The sequence below is a fragment of the Protopterus annectens genome, chromosome 7.part1 (assembly GCF_019279795.1).
Source record: "Protopterus annectens isolate FY-2018-M chromosome 7.part1, PAN1.0, whole genome shotgun sequence".
NCBI classification, from domain to species: Eukaryota; Metazoa; Chordata; order Ceratodontiformes; family Protopteridae; genus Protopterus; species Protopterus annectens.
This window is the reverse complement of record NC_056740.1, coordinates 86,717,872-86,738,342: the sequence shown is the minus strand read 5'-3', so window position 1 is coordinate 86,738,342 and position 20,471 is coordinate 86,717,872.

The following is a 20,471-nucleotide window of genomic DNA, read 5'->3' as shown; positions in this document are numbered from 1 at the left end:
TTGTTTTTTTAAAGTAGATCCATGCAAGAGATAGTGTGTGAAGTACTGCTGAGAAATAGCTAAGGGCAGAATGGAGGCAGGGACTGAGAATTGATTGGTGTTATAACTGCTTGATAGAGAGGTTTTTGGGTATGATGGGTAAGATGAGAGAAAACAGAGAAGTGATAATGAGGGACATGGAAGAAAGATTTTGGTGACTTCAGGACTAGATGGAAGCAATAGGAGCAAGGAATGAAGGATGATTAGGCAAAACTGTTGAAGGGGAAGCTCTAAAGCATGAAGGAGATGAACAGAAAGACAGAAGAGGTAAGGAAAGGGGCTGGGTGTTGGGGGATAAGGGAGGTATAGGTAAACTATTGCTATGAAAGGTAAAAGATCAGAGGAAGAAGGCATGCATTAATAAAGTTAAGGATGGAAAAGAAATTAAATGAAATCAAGTAAAGGAAAAAGCTCTTCTAGGCATACTAGAAGGATTTATATAAGTTGAGAGAAGGAGGAAAGAGAGTGCTAAGAACTTCGCAAGGAAATGTTTTAGGATTGATGAAAACTAAATCTCAACAAACAGTCAGGAAAAGGGGAGCTGCTAGGAACAGTAAGATATTTAAAAGGAAGATTGCAGTAGCTAGATGAGTTATTGGTGAATTTTTATATGCGGACAGGGTTAAACATAGTAGATAGTCTAAATAGGAAGTTCAGTGATGCAGCTGAAGTGGAGTTACTCCCAAAATCAGTGGACGAGACTACATTGATGTTATTACACAAGCAGAAAGGGGAAGGCGGGATCCCAGAAACTATAGAACAAGTATTCGTATGCAATACAGAAGCAAATAATTTTGCAAGGATTTTAATGACCAGACTAATGAAAGTGAAGTTCAGTTTGATAAGGGAAAAATAGGCAGGGTTTGTAAACACTCAGTAATCGATAGCCACTGTTTTGTAATAAGATATTTTATACAGTGGGGAACTAGAAATTGAAAGGGAAAGTGAGGGGAGGGAGGCATAATCTTCACTGACATCCAGAAAGTCTTTGAATGTGTATTGTGGGATTACATGATGGGAATATTCAAAAAGATTATAGGAGAGGGAAGATGGATGAATAAGGTAACAGAACTATAACAGAAATCCTGGATGAGATTATTTGTGAATCGTGGGGGAGGCCTGAAAGGAATAAGTTTGGGATGAGATGATTGTCACTGTATTTATTTCATTTATTCATTTATTTGTCATTGAATGTCTTGTGCAAAAGTAAGACATGAGCTAATAGGGAAAAGAAGCAGAAAATGCGGAGTGGGCTATACATTTTTACTGGTAAATGCATGTTGGTAGTAGAAATGTAAATAAGCAGTTACCAAGTATTCTGGATACAGTTTTTTATGTGTCATGTTGAACTGGAGCTGCCATTTATTTCAAAATGAGTGGTTTTAATGTTAAGCACTGTAGAAGGGCCAAAGGTGGGGATGAAATATTTAGGTTTACAAGCTTTTGATACATTTATGGACATTAAGGATAAAAAAATGGATGAAAAAAGTATAGATGTGTTGCTTGTTGCTATGGTAGGAAAGTTAAATATGTTTTGGATAAAGGAAGAATTGTGCAGAAGTCAAGTTTTTTTTTCCAATATTATACATTTGAGCAGATGCATTACAATTAGTCTGCAAAGTAATGTAGTAGGGAAGATCCAAAACTAGTTCAAGTACTTAATATGGAACCTGCAGGTAGGTTTACAAAAGATAAATTGAGAACAAAAGGTTATTAAGTGGGGTGGGGACATTCAAAATTCAGTGATATTTAATAGCCATGAAGCTGGACAAATGTTTAACTCATTAATACCAATGTGGCATGGAATGTTCCACCTCTAGGACCCTACTCACATCTTGTATTTCTAGAACATTTCCTCGAAAATAAATTTAAAAAGGATAAGATAAGCAAAAGTAAATATTTTCTGAACAATAAAAGCTATTGAAACTGTACAGACTGCAATGTTATCAGTAAGAAGTATTATTTGCAGTGTTAGTGGTCACTGCAGTCATAGTTTTCCATACATACTATAATATATTATAATGTAGACAACACCAAAAAATCTTTACAAACAATTTGTCATATCTTGGAAAATGTATAACCTACACATATATTGAACATTTTTATTAACCAGACTCAAATGTTCATATGACAGCACGAAATTCCTCTATGACTGCATGTTTACTGAGATGTTTAAAGAAATATAAAAACATATGATTAATTGCATAATTAGCAGAATAAATAATACTGAATATTTCTCAATAATTGCAACTTACAGTGCAAATTTTAAAGTCAGTTTTCTTCAACAACATTTCAGGTTTCACCTGATATCATCCAACAGTCTGCAAGCCACTAGTTTTTGAAGTATTAAGCACACATGGAAATATTGCATGTTTTCATAATCACCAACAAACAACGAGCAAATATAACAGGTATAGTGTGATATAAATAGACATTGACAAGGAATTTTCCTGTTTCCCACCATGGCATATTGCACTATCTCAGCTATGAAAAATTGAACACAAATATGCAAATATGAATAATAAGTGATGAACAGTGATTAATTGCTCTGCTACTGGGCATCCTAGATTAACAGTCTTGGTGTCATTTTTAATAACTCCTTTCATGTTCTAATACTGCCCATTATTAGTTGATAGGTCACTTAGCAAATGAAGCCATACCCAAAAAAGTTCTGGATGCCTCAAGGAGCTATGGGTGTGAACTTTAAATGTACAAAAAGGCATTATAGGCTTGAATGAGTTATGAGAGCTAAATGATATGGAACTAAATTTGTTAAGGGGAAGGTAAGAAGGGCAATGTGAAAGAGTGTTTGATAAGATGGAAATACACATTGACTAAATGATAAAGAGATACATGGATGGATGTTTGCAGGCAGGGACGACAGAGAATAAGAGACTGAGAACTGTGTGGCAGGAAATATCAAAACAAACAGAACAAACAATAGACTGATGTGAATGTTTACAGGTAAAAAGACTGTCAGATTTGAGAGCAGAGGATGATGGATGGCAGTGGATGGGTTTTGATCACATAAACAGAAGTATGAAATTGCCTGGGGAGATATATTTTATAAAAGACTAAAGCAAAGGCTAGGAATGTATATAAGGATGAATATGAGGGGAAACAAGCAAAGAGGGAAGTAAGGTGAGCAGAAGCAATAGGTCAAGAATGGCAAAGAAGACAGGTAGAGCAGGGTATATTTATAAACAACTGACAATATGTCAAGAGAAGCTTATAAGTGTATAAATGGTGGGAGGATGATAGAATATGGGATGGGGTTTGGAAAGTGGCCCAGGTTTAAAGCTGATTAGAAAAGATGATGAGATTTAATTAATTTTATTCATACATGGTATAGTTCACTTCTTAGGAATATTCAAAGAAGGTAAGGTCGGTTAACACACTGCCGGAGATGTTGAGAAGAGAATACAGGCTGATTGCACATGGGTAGGCATGTAGAGAGGTATTCTGGACAGAATTATGGAAACAAGAGGGAAAGCTGAGGGATTTGAAAGAAAGAGAGAGAGAAATGTGTACAAGTTTTGACTTTAGTGTATTGAGGTGGCAAAAGAGGGGTCTTGGAGGAAATGGGAGAAAAGTGTGGAAATGCAAATCATAACAAGACTGTTTAGGAAAATGATAACTAAGGCATAGAAAATAGAAGGATTTGGAGAACATATAGAAGAAATGGCCTATAAGTGGATGATGAAAGTGTAGCAGGGAAACAATTTGTAGAAAAAATATAAAAGGCTAAATGGAGGATTAAAGCTGGCATAAAGGACAATGACAATATGGATGGAAATGCATTATGTGGGGTGATCATGAAATTCAAAGCTGAAGAGAATAAGTTGCATTTTTAGGGTAAATGTATGGATATATGTTGCGGAACTTGCTAAAGGTAAGGGGAAAAAATAGTTGTGAATGATAGCCCTTTGTGGGCATTAAACAATAAATACAAGAACATTTTGAAATAATGAAAGGAATCACATGCATATGTGCCACATACATTTTAAAGATATTTTTAGAAGGATAAATATTATTTCAATGAGAATAAAGAGCTGTAGATGCTTCAAAGTTACCAACATACAGGAGCTCTTTGAATTGAGATGTAAAAAGAGGTCCCGCAAAGTACAGAGTGACACTTCTCATCCAGCATATGGTTGGTTCACGAAACTTGCATCTGGTAGAAGGTTATGGACTATCCGCTGCAGGACCTCCAGATTCATGAACAGTTTTTATCCTACTGCAATAAAACTCATTAATGCAAACACAAACTGGATTTATCAAAGCTATAATACATTGTTACACTGTTATTATTTTTCTTTTTTTCATACAGTAATTCTATCTTTTATTGCATACTAAAATTAATATATTCTCTTTCAAGTGCAATTCCAGTCACTTCCTTATTTGCAATATCACCCAGTCTCACCTCTGTGTACAGTGTGCTTTTGTTTTCATTTGTTAATCATCTAGTCAGTGTTGTCCAGTGTATATAAATAGTGTACAAGCATGTGTATCAGCTATATAGATATTTACTTTTGTACTATAGTTATTGTTTATTCTTTAACACATATAATGTCTGTCTTTTTATGTTTGTTTTCTCCTGTAAAAGAGCTGACAATCGAAATTTCTTTTAGGTAACATTTGTGTTTCCTAAATGACAATAACGTTTATTTGAATGATTTGAATATAGAAACTGACAAAAATACTTGGAATGTACATTGATAATTTGAGATGAATAATGGATTTTTTTTGTTTGTTGACATGTTAAGATATCTTAGAAACTAAATAAAAATCATAACAATAGAAATCTAGTGATGGAACACACAGATCCTTGGGGGGAAGCAGACATATCATTTTATAACACAAGTGGTAAGAAGGGTTGTCTGACCCTGATATTTGAGACCAGTTTCATTAATCAATGCAGCTCAAAAATATTTGCTAGTATTTTGGTAATGAGATTGCAAGAGGTCTTTAGAAAGTTGGTAGAGGAGGGGTAGGTTGGATTTATGAAGGGAAGGTCATGTACATATCACTTGAGGAAATTGATGGATTTCATGTACTGGAAGGAAAGAGAGAGACAGGATGGTTGTAGATTTGATACTAAAAACATCTGAAACAGTTGATTTAGATTATATAGGAAAGTGTTGATGGGGATCAGTTCTGGGTAAATGCTTTATTATTGAGGTTAAGGCATTGGTATAAAATATCTATATTAGGAAATAACAATGGATGGTATGATATCAAAGGAGGCAGAAGAAAAGTTGGATAGATGATGCAAGGATCCATCCTGTTCTTATAACTCTTTTCATCACTTATGGAAGTTGTAGCTAGCTGACTCTGGGTGTGCTTGGTAGAGTGTAGAGAGCTGGCAATTGGAAAAATTCATTTTATCTTTTTGCATGTGACGGTATGATGCTGCTTTGGAATGCTACTGTGTCTCTGCTGAATGCACTAGAAATTTTGAAGAGTTAATGGTAGAGTCTTGACTTATTTTTCATCCAAGGCCTATAGGAAAGGGGAGCCTTAATGAAAATTAGTTAAGACTCCCAGTAGTAGAGAATGGTGCTGCATATTTAGTAATGGAGGTACTACCATGCATTCAAGGAATGCTATATTGGTGATTGGAAGGAATTAGTACAAAAGGATGAAATGTTAGTGAGCAGATGCGTGAATAAGGTCTCACCTTGTTGGAGCATAAATCAGTGCTTACAATTATGGATTTATTTATATTTTTATTCTTGAGGCCCAAGCCTTCAGTGAGTGTAAAACTATAATAAGCATGTGACTGGTATACATGGCAGGGCCAAGTGGCTTTATTAGGAGGGATGGAATGTGGAGATGGAGGAGAAATGGTAGAAGCTGGATTCAGACAGATTTTAAGCATTAGATTTTGAGAGATAATTGTATCAGCTGCTATGTAAGAGGCATAACGCAAATGGGGAAAGAAGAGGGTAAATGGGGTAGGAAAGAACAACTGAGGGGGAAGAAATACTTAGTACTGAAAGCAGAAGTAGACAGTTCTGCACGGGTGTTATCAAAGTGGCTTGTATTAGAAGACAGATAAAGGTTAGACTTTGTAGAAAAAGAACGAATTACACCTTAAGGAAAAGCTCTACTAGAAGTTTGGAGAACAACCAGTACTCAGAGGGTGTAAAATGTGATGTTTGTATCAGACAGGTGTGGCTATAGCAAAAAAAACATTGATAGATTGTAAAATGATTTTAGTCATTGGAAGGGCTCCATTTTAAACAAGAAAAGAAGGCAGTGGAAAGATGAATTGACTGAATAAAATAAAAGGAACTGGCAGTTAAAAAGTAGAAATAATAGACTCAAGTAAGTTCATATCTGGATGCAATATAGATGATATATTCATAGCTGGTAGATAATAAAATTCTTGAACACATGATTAGGAGAATAACAGTAAGAATTTAGAATATAATTCCATATTAAAGTGACCTCACAACTGAGTAAAGTTAATAAAAATAGTTTAATTTGGTGCGTGCATTTTAACTGCAAAAATCAGATACATATCAAAGTTTAAGGAATCCAGCCAATATAAAAATAATGATATTATTTTTGCAGTTATATCTATTCTACGCTTGTCTGTTCTATCATCATTCTCTCTGTCAAATTTCTACAGTCCTATTGTAGACTGACAGTGTTCATCTAGGTCTCCACTGCCTTTTCCTTTGATGGGGGACATTTTTGGTGTGAGCACTTCTTGCTCGTGCATTTCCTTTCCCGTATCACTTTCCTTTCCTTTACTTTACTATTGTCATGCCTCCTTAAGTCCTTAATACCTACATTTCCTGTAGTCTAAATGGTGTGCATGCTGTTTTAGTAATTTATCTTTCCAGTAGTAATCGGTAATTGCTACTTCTTGGCCAACAATTCTCTGACATGCTTGCCAGTTTGTCCAGCATTTCCTATGTGCCTAGTCACATCAGGAAGTAGAGTGCAGCTTTGAGAGGAATCCCTGTGAATTTTCCCCTTTATCAGATAGGAATATGTCCCCCTTCCACACTACAACTGTTTATCAGAATAGGCAAACAAAAGCAATGCATCTCTTTTTTCCCCAAACAAAAGCAGTGCAACAGTGGAGTTCTCCAACATAAGCCGTGCAAACATATATTTCATAAGGTCCAAATTCTCGTAAACAGCTAGTAAGAGATGTCTACAGTAATTCTATTCTCCATGTTTAGATACATTATTTTTGTACAAAGGACTGTCTGTTCGTATCACATATGTTTTGGTTTAAAAAAAGTGAAACAGGGCTAACACATAATGTACAGTGTTGCAAATTCCATGTGCACACACACACACACACACACACACACACACACACACACACACACACACACACACACACAAATACAGAGCAAGCCCTCTGTTTTGGCACTGTTAGAATCACATACGTGAAACTAATATATAATCAGAAATAGAATCATATTCTACTCATGGGTACAAAACAACTTGATGGACAATCAAAGGCATCTGGGAGGTAATGAATAAGCAGCCTTCCAGTGGTTGACTTCTTATTATGTTTATTCAGCGTCAGCCTTTCCACTGAATTCATGCCAGAAGTATGGAGAACTGCAGTAGTCATCCCATTCCAAAAGAGGGTAATCACGACTTACCTGAGCAAGTACAGAGACCCAGAGGCAAAGCTAGTGTGGGATAAAAGGGACAGCTGCTCCAGGCTCAGTGTATTAGTGGGGCTGATTATAAGGTGCCAATCGGTCTTCAGTGCTTTACTGGCATTCAGACATAAATGCTGGTATTGCTTCTGCAGTCATAAACGAAGTACTTTAACTATCTGTGTAGCATAAAGTGCAGCATATTCTTGCTACAAATGAAACAAGCAAATTGCATCAATTTAAAAGCAAAGAATGGATAGCACTGGGTGTCTATCAGCCTCAGCAGCCATACCTTTAAGGCAATGGAGTGCTTCATTATGGACCTCATACAGACGTACATAGGCAAAATGCAAAAATCAAACCAATGTGTTCCACAGCAAGGCAGTCCTTTATTAAAAATCCACAAAGAAAAATAAATGATAAAAGCACCTCAGACTGATGGTTTGGTTTGGTTCTTTTTTGGTTTGATTTTTGCATTTTGTTTGGGATTGCCTCATCATTTTTGTGACTAGAGGGTGAATTTCCTGATTCTTGGTCTGTTTAACAAGTACATAGGTAGTCTACAAACCCTGGACCATAATTAAATTAGGTTTGTTAAAGGCAGATCTTGTCTCTTAAAACTGGTGGACATCTTTGAACATGTCATTAAGGCATTCGACACAGGTAAATTGGTTTACACAGCATACGTAGACTTGGTCATACCATTCCACACTAGGCCATCACTTTAAAGTAATACAAATAAATGTAAATAATTATGTTAACCACTGAATAGCAAACTGGCTCACCAACAACACCCATTCTGTCAGTGTTGCAGGAACTCTCTCAAATAAAAGTGTATTTACTGTTGGAGTCCCTCAGGAATTGATCGAGAGAGCACTCCTATTTGGTGCCTACTTCTCTGATCTTAAAACAGACACCCAAGCCTGTGGCTGATAAAGTTTGTCAATGACTGTAAACTTTGACTTCTCATAAATACCCTAGATAAACTACTTATTCTCCAGGAAGATCCATTTAATGCAATCATATGGTGCTTTAACCACGGGCTCAAACAAATGCACAAAAATGCAGCATAGTGTCCTTTGGCAAATCTGGGCGCTCCTGTTCATAACATATAAGCGGCAATCCCATAAAAATCAACTCTGTCATTCAGAACTTGGGCACTTTCATCAATAATGAACAATTCTTTAACCACCATATGACTACTGTTGTTACTATATACTTTTATACAGCCAGATTAATCACCAAGGGCATATCTTCTAGATCCAAATAAGTCATTGCTTCCCTCAATGTTTCCTTTTTAGAAAGATAATAAAATAATATAGAATAGACACCTCCTTTGGTATGTACTTGACTAGGCATATGAACCAGCTCAAGGGACTGCAGCATTTCCTTACCAAAAAATCGAGGGCAAGTCCTGTTTGAGTTATTCTGACCATGTTAAAATGCTCTCACTCCTCTCTTCTTCCTAGTGACTATTTGTAGGAGATCTCTGCTTGCCTGTGGACTCTCAAAAGATCCAGTCTTGTGCAACCATCTACAGAAATAATATCACCCTAACTACTCATTCAAGAAACCTAAACTGCAACAAAAATAGAAATGTGACCTGTTGGCAAGATAGATATCTTTCGCAGAAAATACAACTTTTATGGAATAGATTCCCCTTGGAGCTAAAGCATAGTAGTTCCTTGACTCTTTTTTAGGTATAATCCAGGTGACTACATAGGCAATCATAAGTACACCCCTGATCTGACTATCTAGCCCTAGGGTCTTAAACTGAGCTTGGGTCTGGTATTAATTCATGTCTTGATACATTGTTGCAATTTAGCTAGGCTACAAATGGTTCAATTGATCAACAGCCTATTATGAACCTATGAACTTTTATTTTATTTTATTTCCAGTTTGATGACCGGGGAGGTCCACTCGGCTCAAAGAGCCCGTTTTCAGTGGAGGCCCGGGGAGAAAAGCCCCATAATACAATGTACAAGCTACATAATACAAAGTACAAAAACATAGTTGCAAAGGTATCAGCTAAACAACTTGTAACTAAGAATAGCAAAACTAAGCAAATTTAAACTACAACATGAAGTAAAATAGAATACATATTTACATGTTTACTGGTTGAGAACAGTAGTACAGAGTTAAATTTGTACAGAGGTTTGAAACATCTGAGAATGATATACAAGTAACATTAAAATAGGTTTAATTCCTAGTGTGTAAGGAAGAATGAACCATATGTGTAATGAATGTATTTATGTATTAAGCAGGTTAGGTAGGTACAGTACAATTGCACTTCCATTTATAGGCGAGGTAAGAATGGAGCTGGGTTTTGAAGAGTTCAAAGTTTTCAGAGATTCTTAGAGATGGAGGGAGATAGTTCCATTTTTTGGATAAGGGAAAGGATAGGAGAAGCTGACCAGCGGGACAATTTGGTTTGTATACAGAGATTAGATTTTGGTTATAAGACACAATCATGTGATGTCTCAAATTCACTGTAGCCAAATGAGATGCTATGAATGCTAGATTAAGTATAATGAATGCTGTCATGAAATGATAAGAAGAAATAAAGTGCAAGAATTTTAGAGTTAGGCCTATGGAGAAGGTGAATCTGGATGTGGCGGGGAGTGAAAAAAATATGTTAAGGAGTGCAAAGTGATATTGTGGATGAAGTGAAAGTGAAAGTGCGTCTTTGTAGGTGTAAGAGATGGACAATGTCCCTAGGTTACTAGTGTTATTATGTGGAGACAGCAGAAGAATAACATGATTGAAGCTGTTCATTAATTATTGTAATTATCAGTTTGTTTGAGTGTTGGTATCACTCTTGCCAAAAAGGGAGTTTGTATATGTGAAATATTGCGTTAAGTGGACACACACTGGGTGTAGATATGGATAATGTTACAGGTGTATACAAAAGATTGCACCTGGGGTGGCATGTGGGATGAGTGTTGGACATGAGCGAACTGCAGCAGATCTCCTGCAGTGGAGACAGTCAGGCTGATCATGCACAGACAGATCTGACTCAAACAAGGTGGCAATGCAATGGTTAAGTTAAAGTTCAAATCATTCAAAAAAGACACACGGCAAATAGCTTTATAATGTCATACCATGATCTTTAGCAATGTCACTGTGGAAACAAGAAGGATTACAGTTATTGGAATTACTATTCTCTTTCTGACAAGTTTTAATGTACATGTACAATTCATATGTGCTAGTCATAGGTTCATAGGTTCATAGGTACTTACTAGGGTATTTATCTATGAGGATCATAAGAAACTTAACCATACATTCCCAGGGCAGTTTTTAACCCTTATGTTTTCTATACTAATAACCCAGAAGTAGGTAGAGCAATGGTATATTGGGACTTTTATTGATAGCCACTTTCCATGAGGGATATGAGTTCTAAACTGGGGTGAATTTGCAGTTTCCCACCCATTCATCCAAATTAAATTTGAATAGAGTAATGAATTACTTCACTTTATGTGCAGTAAAAGATGGTTCCATAGAAAAGGTATTTTCTATGATACATGCATATCCCTTCAACGTGTTCTAGTTATGATGCAAAAGAGATTGTGATCCCTTTGAATGAGTGTTTATGCCACCGTTAGACTTACAAATGTGCAATAGATCTGACAAGATAGGGTCTGCTGAAACTCTCTTCATAAGGCAGAGGTTGTGTCTTAGGACCCTGTGTAATACCTAGCATGGAGACAAGGATTTGAAACATTCTGATTTCGGCCTCCAAGTGTTTGGACAGATGCATTCTGAATAGGGGCATTACATTCAGTGATTAGCCAGAAGAGATACAAGTACAGTGGAATGATTACCTTCCTGGACCTTAGACAGCATACCTTTAGATATAAGCTGGGTGATGAAAATGGATTTATTTACAATGGTAGATATGCGGTAATGAAAGAACAGTTCACTATCAACTTAAGTTCCCAGATCCCTGACTTTTGGGGACTTAAATTTACCAGAAACAGACTGGAATAATATTGATTCAACAACATTATTAAGGAAATTATTTACAATGTATGCTCAGGAGCAGCAATTGCTTCAAATTATAAAAAAAAAAAATGTCAGGGAATGGAACATACTAGACATTATTTGTGTTCCTAAAGAAATTACTGTTACTTCATGTCAGGTTCTTCTATTGTTTATGTGTAGTGATCATGGGGTTATTAAGGTTAATTTGTTTCTAGATAATTTTACCAAACTGAAATCTAAACCAATGCACAGACGATTAATATCAGGTTAAATGAAAGCAAATCAGATACTATGAAAAACTAATTGCAGTAATGCATTCAGTGGAAAAACTGCGGAAAAAATGTGGAAAATTTTGACAGAGAAATTGTTTGAATAGAAAAAAATCTAAAAAATGTTTAACATTAGGATATAAGCCCACAACATCAGGAGGATATATTCCATTAAGAGCAAGATATTTGATTAAGGTGAAAGACAAAAAATATATGAAATGGAAAAGAGGTCAAATTACAATTTTGAAAACTGAACTAAACAAGTTGGACAAACAAGTTAAGCACAGTGTGAGATGAGATCTAGAAACATTTAAAGAAAATGTATATAAAAATATCAATATAATAGGAAATGTTTTATAAACACATAAGATGCGGGAGAAGTAAAGACATACAAATTTATAAGCAGTGTGTGGATACTAAAATATATTCTCAGACACAACAGATTATAGATTTATTTACAAAATGTTATGCAAAACAGTCTTGCTCCACAAAGAGGATGATACGTTATCCTAGTGACATCCAGGTAGCCTCAGATACAGAAATCAAATCAGATTATATTAAAAACAAAACAAAGCAAACTGGATCCAAACACAGCACAGGGAGGAGACCAAATTAGTAATAATGACCTAAGAACCCCTCAACAAGAACTTACAGTACCATTACATCTATTATTTACTAGGTCATACAAATATGGGGAGAGTCCTTCAGATTGGAGACATGCATTATAGGAAAGGGGAGTAGGGCAAACCCAGGCTTACACAGACCCTTAAGTCTACTTTCATGTTATGGAAAAATAATGAAGAAGGAAATATTGGATAAGTTATTGTCAGAACTGGAAAGGGTGGGACTTGAAACCATATATTAGCATGCATTTGTTGAAAATAGAGCTATCGTCACTTGCAACAAGATGTTCTATAAATATATAATGACAGCTATAAATGAAAACTTGAGCTATGATGTAATTTATATAGATTTAACTTCAGTATTTGAAAGTGTCATTCTCAAAACACTGATCAATTAATTAGAATACCAAGGTATTAACATACTCTTTATAAGATGGATAGCTGCATGGATTCCAGATAGGACATGGCAAACATCATACAATAACTGGACCAGCAAAATTCTTGATTACAGTCAGGGTATCCCATAGGACTCTGTTCCAGACCCATACTTGTTTAAATTGTATCTTTCAGATCTAACTTTTTTATCTGAGGTGTTCTACAGTCTGTTTGCAGATGATCTGAAACTGGATAACTTGATTACGTGTGATAGATAGGGCACAGCTGTAAAAGAGCTCGACTAAATTGACCATTGGGGCACAGGAGAATAATATGCCGATAAATACATCAAAAACTAAGCATATGAGATTTGGAAGACATAGATTGAAAGGTGAATATTTAATTCAGAACACAGTGAATGAAACTATAGATTTGTTTAAGGACCTGTGTATATGGGAAAACCTAGCTTTGAGTTTCTCTAATCATATCAAACAATTGGTTAATAATAGTTATAGGACTATAAGTTCTACAAAAAGATTTATAAGTCTAGGAAATCAGAAATGATGAAGTCATTGTTTGTTAATTACATTAGCCCAAACTTGAGTATGGAATAACAATATGGAAACCTTATAAGAAAACAAGCATGAGTAAAGTGGAAAGAGTACGGCGAAAATATACCAAGGGCATTCATGGATGTGAAAATTTTAGTTATTATAAAAGTCTAAAATATATGAGCTTGTACAGTGTCTCATATAAATATTTAAGGGGAGAGCTTATTCAGGTATATAGGACATTTAGAAATAACTACCTCTGGAAATGTTTGGGGTTATCCAAAACTAGTAGAGATTCCACAGGAATGAGAAGTGTACTAATTGGTTTTCTGAGAGAGCAGCTGATGCGTGGAATAGACTACCAAAGTACATTAAAGAAAGCACTAATTTATATTTTTAAGAAATGCCTGGGCATTTATTATGAGAAGAACTGTTGGGGTATGTTGGCAGGTTAGAATTGCATTAATGCCCATGCTTGAAAGATCAATTTTTTTAGGAGTGTGTTGTTAATGTGATAGATACAAAGGAAATCTTGCTTGCTGAAGGATATAATTATACATTTCCTTAGTTGTAGTCAATGGTTTGACACCAGTTATTGTTTTGAGAAAGGCCCTCTTGGAGAATTATGGTGTCCTCTGGGGAGTTTATTATAGTACTGGGTTTACAGTAATCTGCAACTTTCCAATAAACTCTTAACATCTGCTGATATTTTTTTCTTTTGCAGTGTCAGTTGTGAAACAAACAGCACACTCATCTTTGATGCAGATGTCTGTGGGTTCTATTCCTATACCAGGGAGATGGATTGCTGCCACTGCCATGCAGCAGAGGGAGGATGCTTGGCTAAGTCTGAAACTGGTCAGCATTGATCAGTGCTCTAACACGGTAAACAAATGCCAAATAAAATGAAAAAAATTTGACAACTGACACTACACTACCTCTTACAGATGAATACTGATTACATGTCATTTTAGAAGTTGAGGCGGCAAAATGGAACAATCAGTAGTACTGACTCATCATATTAAGAGGTTCTCTGGTTTGATTCTTGAGTAGAGTACATTCTGTATAGAATTTGCATGTCCTTCCTTTGTCCTCATCCATTTTCTCCTTCTGATCTGCTTCCTTCTTGCTCCACAAAAACATGCACTGGAGATTCATTAGTGATCTTTAAAATTACCAGTGGGGTTGTGTATACTGCGTGAGTGTAATAAAACTTGATCTTGGCCAAATGCATTCATGTTCCGTGAAAGAAAAGTTATCTATCCAGAAAATGCTTCAAAGCTTTGCACTCATTTGCTGCTGGACAGAATGCAGCATCCTCAGACATTTCCTTGACTCCATAAAAGATAAAACTGTGTATCAATAATTATTATAGTATTCAAAAATGAGCCCGCTGATTGGGCAGCCTAACCAGCATGCCCATTGTAAATAGAGGCTATACCAATGGAAAAAAGTCTGTCTGCTAAAGTTCCATTGAGAGGCTAGGCTTTCTATTAGTATATACTGGATAACAGCACAGCATTCTATACTGATAACAAACCAAAATATGAGAAAAATCAGGTTTGTTTTGCAAAACTAAAGAAACAGAAATATACCTGACTTTACACATATTTTTGTGATGCCCCTTGTAAAATTTTCTATTTTTATAAACAGTAAAAAAAAAAAAAAAAAAAACAATGGAGAAACTCCTTTCTCCACTGCTTCTCTTACATTGATGTACTGTGTAAGTGTAGGAATGTAAGTCCGATACATATGCAGTGCATCAGGAAAGAGGACAACAGAAAAGGAAAATAAAGTATCATTATACAAACACTATTTAAAATAGATATGCTATTTCTTTCTTTAATAATGTTATTATATAATAGCAATAATCCAGCCTAATGATCAAACCACATCAACCATGGGTAATATACCCACACTCAGTTATGGATTATTGCTTAAATGGACAAACTTTGCAAGTAGTAAGAAATGACGTATTCTGGAAAACTTACATCCTTTGCTATGCCCCATTCTTTTCATTCCGATTGTCTTGGTACAAAAATCGAGTTAAAATATTTATGTATTCTAGAAGAAATTATCCAATTATACTAGTAGCATCACAAACAAGGATACCAAAATAGAGTTTGTTTGGGTCATGTTACAGTCAATAAATCTGATGCCACCTTTTCTTGCAAATTAACTCATTTGAGCCCTCTTATGAAACTAGTACCTGGTCATATTTTTAGCCATCTTTAATGTTTTCTTGAATATTACATGGATGTGCACACATGCTCACAAAAACACACACAAACACAGGCAGACACGCATATGCAGGTGCATACACACACACACACACACACACACACACACACACACACACACACACACACACACACACACATACACACACACACGCAGCTTCTCACATATGCATGTGCATGCATATAGATGCACACACACACACACACACACACACACACACACACACACACACACACACACACACGAGCACGTGTATGTGTGTGTGTGTGTGTGTGTGTGTGTGTGTGTGTGCAGTATGATTAACAGATGCCTAGTTTCATATTCCAGCTGGAATATATAAAACAGAAAGTAATTAAGGTATTTTCTGTGTATACAACATGACCAGACCTAGTAAAATGAATACATGTGAATCAGTAACAAGTAAAGTGAAAGTACACTATGAGAAAGCATTGATGTATCAACTTCATACAAGCAAAATTACATGTGCTATTCAAGCACCAGAGCCTTGTAGTTGTCTAATCCATTTAATAAAACCTCTGGATTTTACAACTGCTGAGTCTTGCCTTTCTGCCTGTTACTAGCTGTGGTTTTGCTTGGAACATTTAATAAAACCTGTGGATTTTATAACTCCTGAGCCTTGCCTTTCTGCCTGTTACTAGCTGTGGTTTTGCTTGGAATTCTGTTTGGGTCTGCTGCTGGAATACACTCACTGCCTTTGGGTTTTCTTGCTGCTTTAACACTATGAGAAAGCATTGATGAATCAACTTCATACAAGCGAAATTACTTGTGTTATTCAAGTGTCAAAGCCTTGTAGTTGTCTAATGCATTATGTTAAACAAGCGGCCAACACATTATATTATGCTAATGAGTTTATATAAAAGCAGTGTGTGCTAAGTGTTTGGATTACTTTATGTTGTCACTATTCTGTTATTAAGCACATTATTGCAGATCATTTGAAAATTCAGAAAGACCATAGTTACTTCATTATTTATTTAGCCTTCTATTTCATCTACCAAAAATACCTATCATGTTGGCTTATAGTAGCTGCATGCTTTTAGTCATGTACCAGTACTTTTTATCTACTGGATTTAAAGTAAATCAGTCTTTTCTCTCATTACCGAATTCATAGGTTTATGTACCATGAAGGTATGCTTGCCTGGACCTTAATTGCTAACACCCCCCTTGCCCCATTTTTATAGATAACGATGCTTTGCTCTTCCGGTGTAATTGCTTTGTCTGATGAATGCTGTGAGCAATTCTCTGAAGTCATTTTCTTGCTTTTTTTACAATTTTACTCCTGTAAAATCCTTTCTTTCTTGTAGTATAAGTTTAGGTTGTGCCATCATTTCGCATGTCGTCCTTTGTACTATAGTGAACTTTATACTGGGATATTATTTCTTCTGAAGAACTACAAAAACACTGAACAAACACATCTGTTTAGAAATTTAGCATTTTTTCTCTCACATTTTCTTGCCCTTCCTGCTTATGGTCAATAATGATAATGTCAAATGTCATTTTCCTTATTCAAGGCAAAGCAATTGTTTTATCATTTACTAATTTAATTTTTTTTTTTTTTGTATAGAATCTAGATGTTCTCACACTTGCCAGTGACTTCTCCAAGCTAGACATACAGCCCTATCACATCTTTGTTCAGAGCTGTCCTCTTGTGTCTAGCTAACTATATAAACAATTATACTAGACAGAAGCGTAATCTTTCACCACTCAGTGAAGCTGAAGGAATATAATACTCACCTGTAAAGAGTGTCTCTGTACATTGACGTTTCTCGTTCAACAATGTTTATTATTAGAAAGTGCTACATGATTCCTGACTAAACAGTAAATATAGTCATTATGACTATGCTCATATTACTTAATTGATATTTGAATTAATTCCCTATGGGAATAATACCATATTTATTGAGAACATTCTACACCATTTCAAGATTTGAAAACATTAGGCACCTTTAATATGCAGCAAAGCTAGGCATAGCCCATTATATGTGAAGACCTACAGAATGTGGATGTTCTACATTTATTTACAGAAATGACAAAAGCTTAAATTCCATCTGTTGTCAACTTAGGAGTTGAGAGAGAAAGCATTTGTTGCTAAGCAACCATCTGTAATACAGGTTATGCCCTTTTTCCAGCAGAATACAATGAAGCCTTGAAATCACATCGATTTGACAGCAGAAGAGTGGCATGCCTGTAACAAAACGATAAATGCGTGCTAGTTGCAGAGAAGGTACTTGATGCAAATTTAAGTAAATGATAACAGCAAGGATTCGTAATGGCAAAAAATTCATGGACAATCACCTTCAATTCTCTCTGAATGTTTAACTTCACAGTAATTCAGTGATATAAAGATAAAAGCATTGCAGTGTTTAGTTCAGAAAAAACATTAGCTGCGAGAAGCTGAATGGGACAATTAAACTGCTGCGCACTGTGTTATAAATTGTGTAAGTACATACTGTTTTTGAATCACAAAAGTGGTAAACTGATGCATGTGCTTACTGTACCTCAGCCTAGAACTCAAGAAATTAAAGGGAATAACTTGATATCACACACAACTCTTTCAACTGGTAAAGCCATATAAGGGGGGGGGGGGTAATACATGTATAATAATAGTATGAAAAATCTTAACAAAAAAAAAACAACAACCAGGAAACAAGATGAGGAGGTACTGATGAGTCTCGTGGCTATTTGGGATGGTGTCTTGAGTAGTTTGCAAAGAAAAAAGGAAATATATAACCAACTGACAGCATACTAATATGTCAGAAACATAAATAACAGACAAAAAACTCCAGGCAGACATAACATTACATAATTCCAAATTGGATGCATGATCTATATTTGAGACCAATAAAAAAAGGCATCCCTTACCCTCTTGAACCATAACAACACTATTTTCCTAAATGACTGTAAATAATTTGGAAACAATGCTTATCAGTTGTCTGATAGCAGAATTCTGATTACCTTACAGAAAGATCAGAATATATAAACTTTTTCTCTATGATATTACCTGTGGTACATACATGCTAGTAAAATGTATATTTTCTGTGCTAAATCTGAAGTGTTAAGTAAAGTATGTAGCAGTTATTTCATTTGACATTCCATTGAATGCTGCCATTTGACGCCACAAAAAGTTTTGCTATCTTTTGTAATGTAGGTTATTTCTGATTTGAAAACAACATGTTTATTTATTTATTTTAATTTATTTGACATTTGATTACTGGGAAAGTCCGAATGGGCATAAATACCATTTTCAATAGGGACCTGGGTAGAAAAGCTATAATACACATTGTTTACCTATAATCATGGAAACATACAAATAGCAAAAAAAAGTTACAGTAAATTACACAAATGAGATTGGGGTCTATATTAGATCAGTGAATGCTTAAACAAGTGAACGCTGATTGATCGACCTTATTTTAGTGAATGTTCAAAATATCGAAGCAACAGAAACCCAAATTTTTTCCTAGGGAAAGAATTCGGTTGTCCTTTTCTGTTGCTTTGGTATTTTCAGTGCTGTGGTGGAAAGTTATGGGTTGGATTCAGGTAAGTGTTTAATTGTGTGGATGTGAGTGTTAGGGTGGGTTAGGTGAGTTAGGGTTAGGGCTCGGGTTAGGTATGTGTGCGATTGTGTGGATGTGAGGGTTAGGGTGGGTTTAGGTGAGTTAAGGTTAGGGACCGGGTGAGGTGAGTGTGCGATAGTGACGGACCTTAGGGTTAGGGTTTGGGTTAAGGTAAGTGGATAGTTAGTGGTGTGTGCATAGTTTAGTGTAGGGTTAGGTGTCAGATTTTAGGTGTATGTGTGTGGATTTCTGTTTGTTTGGTGTGCTTGTGTTGTGTGTATGTGTTTTGGATCAGCAATTTTTTTCCCTAGGAAAAAAATCGCTGATCTGGCAGTTCGAGATTGTAAGCTTTCACTTACATAAGGTCGATCAATCAGTGTTCGCTTTTTTAAGCGTTCGCTGATCTAATATAGACCCTGAGATTGGTAGAAGAAAAAAAAGCATGATTACATCAGAGAAGGGCAAAAAACATACATTCTGTCTAAACTGTGACAAGCCACTAGTTAACCAGCAATGACTGGCCAGGACAAAGAGCACAGGCGATGAGTCTTGAAACATGAAAGAAATATGAAGAAATATTTTAAGATGGTCATTCCTCTAGGATTTATTGTACCAGAATATCTTATAAAATGACAGATATTGGACTGATAGCAGGCCTTCCCCTTTATCTTTGTTTACCTAACAAATAATGAAATGTAATGAGTTCTAGGACAAAAGAAATACATGACCCAAGGCTCATGCATATTAATACCACTGTACAAACATCTAGAAACATGAACAATTTTGAGTTTGCTCTAACATAATTTCTTTTAGTATATCTAGATTTGCTACAAGAACTTCATGGCAACTGCAATACTTATTAAAACAAGAGATGCATTTAGGGAGATAGTTTACTAACTGACATGTAATAGTAAAATATTTATATTCAGTTGCCTGTCATGCATACTATTAGAGATATGGAAATTTTTTTCCATGGAATTATTTAGACTTTCAAATACACACCTGTGGCTATCACTATGAAGGGTAAGGTGTAGGGATGGCTAATGCTATTGGGCTGCAGGACTGCAGCCCCCCCCCCCCCAGCTGTCAAACAAAAAGTAAAAGAAAGAAAAATTAAAATAAAAAAAAAAAAATAGAATGCACTGCATTTCCTGATATCCGGACTGCTGGTGAACCGGTCTGGTACAAA